Source organism: Diabrotica undecimpunctata, unplaced genomic scaffold (assembly GCF_040954645.1).
Source record: "Diabrotica undecimpunctata isolate CICGRU unplaced genomic scaffold, icDiaUnde3 ctg00000801.1, whole genome shotgun sequence".
NCBI classification, from domain to species: domain Eukaryota; kingdom Metazoa; phylum Arthropoda; class Insecta; order Coleoptera; family Chrysomelidae; genus Diabrotica; species Diabrotica undecimpunctata.
The window spans coordinates 36,183-45,088 of record NW_027312046.1 but is presented as its reverse complement, the minus strand read 5'-3'; the positions used below and the strand labels follow the sequence as shown (position 1 = coordinate 45,088).

Here is an 8,906-nt window from a genome sequence, read left to right as displayed (position 1 = left end):
ATGGCCCTTATTCCTGATGTAGTGAGTTTGTGCGAATGTAGACAAATGAGCGTCAACTACTACTTCCAACAATTTATGACGGGGCGTGGATCTTTCCGGTCATATACGTACACCGAGTGGAGTAGTGGATGACGCGTACCACGTGATATTCGTATGCCCTGTATATTATACAAGGCGGGCCTCGCTACAGCTGGGACCGGGGTCCCCTCTGGACCGTATAAATTAATGCAAAAGGCAATAAAAAAAATTGTTTGACTTGATCATTGGTTTTGTCACTGAAACCATGCAACATAAAGAAGAAAAGAGAGGAGACTGCAACAGAGATAATCTGCTTATATTTTTCATATGTTGTGTCGGCCTGCACCAGTGGGGAGTGGGAGCCAATATAACTTTCACCTTGGCTGGGCTTTCTTTTTTTTAACCTTTTAACGGAGATTACCTTTAAACATAATTTTAATTTTCTTTCTTTTAACTGTTAACAGATCTTGGGTCTTAATCTTTAATTTCAACTTTTAAACAATTTTATTTATACGAATATATTATACCTACATAATATTTTTTTTTCATACATTAAGAAATATATACATGGGAAGAGCCTCCACCAGAATGTAAGTCACAACAGCCATTTCCACCACTTTTTGTCTATTTGCCTATCTGTTTTTTTATATTTATTATTCTTTCTTTGTTTAAATCTCCAAAAAACAACGTTGTAATAAATATTGAAGTCTATAGGTTTTGTTCACTTGGTAAATTTAAATACACAAATATTATCATGTTGAGTTATTATCGAGACTGCCGCCTCGCATAATTCTCAGAGATAATGCCATTCTATAAAGTTGTCCCCAGGAAGTTGAGACTGATGTAGAATACTAAAGAAGCAGCATGAAAAGGAGATGACGAATAATTCCATTATCTGATAAAACAAATTTTACTATTCTCTCGAAGTCATGCGGGTGAACTGATGAAAATCCTTTATATGTAAGATGTTGATCGTCGATGACTAAAGAAGAGGATTAATAACTAGCTAATACTCGATAAGAAAACCCATAAAACTCATTTTTATGTTTTTAAATTTTATCTTATATCTTGTGATACGGGGATTTAAGAAAAGTCACATTAATACTTACAGGATAAAAACTGAATTTATTTAAATTTAAATTTAGATTTGTCTATACGATTGTGCAAAATAGTATACTTAAAGCGTATTCCTAAATTTTAGAAATGGTTTATTACCGTACAAATTAATTATTTTTTTTTGTAAACCTGAGATTGCGTATCTAATTTTTCTGTTTTTTTAAAAAACAAGTATTACCTCCAGCAACTTTCAAAATATGATGTCAAGGATTTTTCTATAATGGGAAAGGATATAATTTTATATCAAAAATTTTTTAGGCATAATATTTTGCTACATTTCCGTATATAATAAATGTTACGAATAATTAATGTAATGTTGGGGCCGTTGATTCGAAGCAGGTAGGGAAACATGCTGTACATAGGGACGGTTGTACATAGGGACATGCTAAATTAACGCCAAACAAAACATCAGACAAACCTTAGATTTACAAAACATATCGGCAACAGTGTCCCTCTCTATGGTATTCAGTTGTGCACATGTTCGTGAAGTGTTAACACAAGCTGTGACCATTTTGTAATTTTTGACGTTATCTGTTACCGTTACCTGGGTTATCCCCAGGTACATTATTAAAAGTATTATTACCAAACAATGTTTTGTTTCAGGAGCTCATTATGCCAAGAAGTAAAGAAAAGAAGAAAAGACCGGGATCTTTAAAAGTCAATGTAGAGAATGCTGTTCGTGAAGTTTTAACTTTAAGGTCCTTTTAATTCGTGCCGCAACGAGCCAATTTGAAATTGCAAAGTCTGCATTAGCAAGACACATTAGAAATGTTAAAACATCACTTCAAAAACAATGTTTTATTACAGTCCGAATTATAAAGTCGAGCAAGTTTGCGCTATCTCAGAGTCGAGGAAACGGTAGTAAACTATTTAAAAACTGCTGCTAGAATGCATTATGGCATAAGTTTGATAAACGTTAAAAAACTGGCATATGAATATGCAAATGAAGAAATAAAAAAATCTGGGTGTATCGTAGAATCCTACGAATAAGTTGGGTGGATAGAGTTCGCAACGAAGTTGTTTTGCATGGGATGGGAAAAGTTACGGAAGTCGTCAAAACAGATAAAAATCGCAAACTTGAATATTTTGGCCATGTTATGCGCCACCCAGAGAGATATAATATGCTCCATTTAATAATACAAGGCAAGATAGACGGAAGAAGGGGGCGAGGTCGAAGAAAAACGCCATGGCTTAGAAACCTAAGAGATTGGTTTAACAGATCCTCTGCATCTCTTTTTCGAGCTGCCGTCAACAAAATTACTATAGCCAATTTGATAGCCAACGCTCGATAATCGAGCTCGGCACATGAAGAAGAAGAAGAAAATAAAAAAAATATATCTTGCTTGCTGGGACAATACAAAAGAAGCAGGAAATAATTATTGGCTTAGAGGTTTCCGAAATAGACATTCTGCATCTCTGTCACTTAAAAAAACCGAGGGTACAAGTTTGGCCAGAGCAACTGCATTCAATAAAGAAGCAGTTGCTATTTTTTTTTTCAATTATATAAAAATGCATTGAGTAAAGAAAATTTACCGCATTGTGATGCTTCCGAAACAGACTCTAAGTCTTTATGTTCTGGTTTAACGTCATCTTCCACACCAGAAGCTAAGTTGGATTTTCAAGAACCAATTCCTGTTATGTCAAGTTTTATTTCACCATATGAGATTCGTCCATTCCAAAAGCTTTGCCGCGCAAAGGGAACGTTTCTAAGGGGAGGAAAAAAGGAAGGTCTCGCATTTTTACCGACACCCCAGAATTTAATGAAATAAAAGAAAGTAAGAAAGACAGCATGGAAAAGAAACGCAAAAAGGAACTGCAAAAAAACAAAAAAAGTACAACGTAAGGTAAATATTGAAGAAACATCGTCAGAGTAAAATCAAATTGGTTTTGAGATTAGAAGTGACAGCAGTAATTGTAATGATAATTCTTTGTCTGATTTAGAAATTGATTCCATTCAATTTACTCCAGATGATCTTCAGAAAGGTGATTTTATTTTTACGGACGGATGCACTTAAAAGGGAAAAACATTCAGGATATTTTGTAGCCGCAATATCAGGAAAGGTGGACGAAACAGAATTCCAAATAAAATATTTAAAGAAAGATCATTCCTTTGCAGATGGCTATACATTTACGGTTAAAGATGAAAAGAAATATACAACTAAAATCAGCGATATTATACAAAAACTTCCTCAATCACGTACCGCAGGTTCATCCTCTCGACAATCAAACACGTTTATTTTTCCAATATCTTTTAGTAGTCTGTGTATTACATATTAGCAGTTTATATTTTCAATAAAATTTTTACGAATATTAGGAAGTACTTTTGTTTTACACATTAAATTCTGGTTATAAAGGTACTTCAACTCGTGTCCCTAGGTACAACTCTTCGTGTCCGTAGGTACAACAGACCGGTTCTTCCTAGGGACACGTACAGACTTACAAAAAAAGTGATAAAATGGGTAGAAATATATAAGTTGGAAAATTGACATTTTCGAATTAGCTTTACAGAGGTATGTTCAACTGTCCAGATTTTATTATTTTTTAATATCTTTATTTGTCTAATAAATAAAAATCAAATTGTAAAAATTGTCAGTAGATAAGGAAGCGGGGTCCTGAATCACTTTGGTAACCTGTCCATCAGGGTCTCCGATGCGAAGGTATCGATGCCATGATTTGACCTTGGGGGTGTACAAGAAGTACAAGAAGTGATCGACAATGACCAGAGGGTTGTAAGAACTGGTCGCTTATCGCTTGATCTCTTCTTCTTCTCTCCCGAAGAAGTGATCGACAATGACCAGAGGGTCGTAAGAACTAGTCGCTTATCTCTAGATCTCTTCTTCTCAGCCGAAGAATTGTCACCTACGTTACCTGTATGTTTTTTACACTTGTCTCTTCTTTGTCTTACCTGTCCTGAAGAAGTAAAAGAATCGGTCGACAATGACCAGAGGGGGTGTCTTTGAGTGGACCACCTTGTATGTCGAGTGCAAAACTCATCGCTTATCGCTTCATCTCCTCTTCTTTTCGTTAAATTTGTACAGGGTGATCGAAAAAATAAATTTTGTATTGAGACTTGGAAATATTTTAGGTGTTGTTGCGTCAAAATTTTTTTTTGTGTACGATGCTTAGATATATCTGTATAGCCTGCCTAGCCTAGCCTGCCTAGTCTTTACTTTTGAAACTTGTAGGAAAAGGAAAAATAACTATGTATCACATAAATGCTTTATTGTGTATATATATATATATATATATATATATATATTTTAATGATATATGTGGGTAGATGTAAATAAAACAATATTGGATTGATACTATAAATTTTATTTGTTTTGAAACAAGTTATTTATCTGATTAAAAATATACACTCTACTGTTATAATGTATATTTTTCTTAACCTGTCGATAATAGTCCCTCGTCACAGAATCCATGTAACTCGCTCTCACCAAGTTATTATGATGTGAAGAATGACCCCGTAATATTTGGGAATCGTACCGGTCCTTGTACCTAACCACTTCATTGGATACGATTCCATCCCTGATCTTCTGGAGGGATTCGCGGTTCTTTGGAATTACATGGTCTAAAGGCTGAAACATAAAAAATAATTAATTAAGAAATATTTGTTTTACAAATACTACTACCTTTGTGTGTTATGATTTAGGCATGGTTTCGAAACAATACAAGTCAGGTAATATGGCTCCATGCATGTCTAAAGAAGTTTGACAAAAACAAAAGAATTTTTTACAGTTTTCACACCATAACGTTCCATGATAGAAGTAGTAGGTTGGGTGTATGGTATTATTTTTCTTCTTGTATTCGATTGTAATTTTCTAAATCTTTTTTGGTCGGTAAAAACTTTTTCCCATGACAATTTACTTTTCTAAAGAAAAAAAAAAAAAACAGCTTTAATTACCGATATATTTTTTTAAGTAATATGTGAAATAACTTACCACACCATAGAGGACCCATTTTAATTTGTAGATTAATCGGTTAAGAAAACCTGATGTACAAAAATAGAAAGATAATTTAAAAAACAAACTTTTATTTATTACCAAAATAATAAATAAAGAATAACTATCAAACGTATTTAAGAATTATTTATCATTGAAACCCCATGGTAAAGTGTCAGTGCTTAAAAAAATTAACCATTCTTTTATCATCATATGGACTAAGTGCAACTTTTCTTTGAGTTATTGTATAGACGTCATGTTTTTTGGAGACAATAGAATTTTGGGAAACCTCTACAATTGTTTTTTTTAAATAAACTTTTATAATAATCTTCATAAGTTAGTTCCTTTAAAGCTGATTTCTTAATTCCTTTTGCTTTTTTAATTTCCTGATCCTGATTTAAAGTTTTTATCGTGTACATTTTTGAGCGCAATCCTATAAAATGTGTCATAATTTGACCTTTGTTTTCATCTTTCATCAAGCCCAATACTTTTTTATTCCTTAAGGGAATGTTATAGACATTATTTTCAGTGTACTCTGATGTGTCAAACTTATGAATATCCTCTTTAATATGAGCATATATATCATCAACAAAAAACTGATATATTAAACTATCTGTGTCCGTGTATAATAACTGAACAAACAACATCAAGAATGGTAACAGTACCCTGTCAGTTGGTAATTTTAACTGAAGATCCGGTTCATTTTCCTATTGAAACGGCTTTCCTTATTATAAAGGAATTGTTTGTGTAAGTATTGAGTTTATTATTTATACACTTTTTTCCTTGTTTATTTCACCATATTTGCATTTGATTTTATTGTTTATCTAAAATAATTTTATACATAATTTTATTTTGTTTTACCTCTTGATATTTTTACTAATTTATCTAATTTCTTTTTTCTATATTCTATCTATGTATTTTTTATTCTAATGATCGTATTTTAATAACATTTTTATTTATGATTGTTTAATTTCGTTAAATTTTAGATATGGTGTCAAAGAGGTGTCTCTTAAGGGAAGTAAAATATTTGTGAGTCTCAGCTATACACCCAATAGCAAAAGTCTTAAAAAGAAATTTGGGAATCTTCCGGTTCGGTATATGAGGACCAAAGTAAAGACAGAGCAAGAATTCCAAATTTTAGAGAATGTCGTAAAACGATACAGATTTAACTTGTTGGACGATGAATTGGAAGAGTTTGAGCGACATCAACAAGTCCAAAAGCAACTTGGGTTGAAGAGACCACTATACATACAAGAGGCACCGGATGAGGCCTCAACATCAAGCAAGAAGCAAAGAACGGTTCCTCCAAGTACAATAGTACATATAGAAGAAGAATGTGATGAGAATGATCTGAATATAGATCATTTTCTAAGTCAAAGGACATAATAAACAAGTAAGTGCTTTCTGCTTCCCACTAGAAAAAAAAGGTAACTAGTATATATTTTATTTCAGATATGTGTTGGTATTGGAATGAAGATTGAGCGAGAGGAAAATATTTTTGTATGTATATCTGTGTATATATTTTTATAGATTATTTATTTATTTTAAATAAATGTATCCAGCAAAATTTTGTCAGTAATCAAGATGTGTCTTGAGGTGTACATGCTAGACGAGTTTTATTCAAGGCTATCAACTTTTAACAATTGGAAGGGGAATAAATCTGAAATAGAGTTAGCTGCTTGTGGATTTTACTTTCTCCAAGTGGAAGATATAGTAAAGTGTTTCAAGTGTGGCGTAGAGATTTACAAATGGGAATCAAATGACAATATAATCGAAGATCACAAAAAATTTAGTCCCGATTGTGCCTTTGTAGAAAGAGTTTATCCCATTTTTTCAGAGAATCAACGACAACAACAAATAAATTGTGAGTGAGAACAATAAATATGCCTGTTCCTGTGAAACATAAATGTCCAAAGTGTGGGGGTGACACTGAAGAACGAAATGACCTGTGTATAAATTGTGAATTGGAAGAGGTCTACAAGGAAGAGAGTGGCGCTAAAAATATACCTAGTAGAATGTATGTAAAGAGACAGAGACCGCAAAAATAATGTAATCGCATGATAAAAAATTAGAATAATAAAATAGCTGTAAATATAACATAAAGCTCATTTTTTATTTTGCCCTTTGAATATGCCTGTACCTGTGACATATAAATATACAAAGTGTGGTGGTGAAACTAAGATTCCAAATACACTTTGTGTAAATTGTTACTTAAAAAGTATATTTAGACAATTTGGTGGTGACAAAAATAACCCAAGTCATCTATTTATCCAAAAATAAGTATGCCTGTACCAGTAAAGTATAAATGTCCAAAGTGTGGTGGGGAGACTGAAATATCTAATAGGAATTGTATAAACTGTGACTACATAGAATATTTGAGATCCAGATCTGGTGCTAAAAATATACCAAGTAGTATGTTTGGTGAAATGTGAGGTCAGTTGTCTGAAGAAGAGAAAAAATATATAAAGACTTATATTTAGAATAACTATGTATTAATTTGTAAATCGTCTACGAGTACGCTACCAATATGTTAAACGCTGTCATTAATAAATTACCTTTCGAAATGCACATCCCTGGAGGTTATAGGTTTTGTGGACCCGGCACCAAATTACAGAAACGACTAGCACGAGGAGATAGGGGAATAAATGGATTAGACGAGGCGTGTCGTGAACATGATATTGCATATTCTCAAAATAAAGATCTATCCGAACGACATAAGGCTGATAAGATTCTAGGTGAAAAAGCTCTTGAACAGTTTCGATCGAAAAATACAGCATTTTCCGAAAAATTGGCAGCACTTGGTGTAGCTGGTGCAATGAAAGCAAAAGTGAAATTAGGTATGGGTCTAGGTTCTACTAAATATAAAGCTGTAACAAAAAGTTGTAATAAAGAATTGAACAAAGCTAAAAATAATTTAGAAAAACTAACTGAAAATATAGACCATTGTACTTTATTACTCCAAGGATTAACTATTTCCAAATCAAGTAAACGCAAACAAAATGTCCAGCATAGAAATAAACAAAAAATACAACAAAAGCTTTTAAATCATAAAAGAGCAAAAGAAATTAGAGATGATATGGATGTAGACATTTCAAATGAGTTCGCTGTTGACTCTATAAACAGAGGAGACACAAGAAAAACGGAAAAACGGAAAATAAGTGATGAAAATATTATGGGTGCTAAAAAGCCAAAAAATGATGTAAACGAAATATTGAACAATACTCAAAAAAGAAAACGTGACGACGATAACGATACTATGGATGACCAAGCAATTAAAAAAATAAGATATAATGTATAAATATAAAAAATAATTTTATGTGATTTGTAATATAAATAAAATTGGTCACGAAGTATTTTTACTACATTTAAAAAAAAAAATACATTGACACAAATCTACAACACGCTATGCAACGTGATTAAATTTTTATTTCTTCATCGAAAACACATTATACATACAATAAACATATTTAACGATAACGCTGACGTCAATGCATTTTTAGGTCAAATAGGTCACCAAAATACATTTTATTTAGATAATGATAAATTAATTTTGGAATAATAAACGTTTTAATGATAAACGTTTGTTTTGTACTATTTTCTGCATTGCAATAAAGATCAAATAGGTCAGTCAATTACGTTAATATATATTTTTTTTGTTCTTACTATTTAAATTCGGTTAATTATCAGTTAGTCAGTGATACTAATTCAGTCTGAGTTGGTAATAAGCTGTGTGTTAACAGTTCAACAGCGAAAAAGTAAAATAGTGAAATGGGAGTTAAGAGTTGTGTTGTGGAATTTCATACTAAGCAAAGAGACAATGCCAGGACA

General features: G+C 32.3%; 1 long non-coding RNA gene across 1 annotated transcript; it reads left to right on the top strand.

Moving 5' to 3' along the window:
* Positions 1–5,748: 5,748 nt before the first annotated feature.
* On the top strand, positions 5,749–6,566 carry LOC140431469 (uncharacterized). The gene is made up of 3 exons (XR_011949683.1): positions 5,749–5,825; positions 6,065–6,471; positions 6,531–6,566. It is a non-coding gene; the product is annotated as an uncharacterized lncRNA (long non-coding RNA).
* Positions 6,567–8,906: the final 2,340 nt, after the last annotated feature.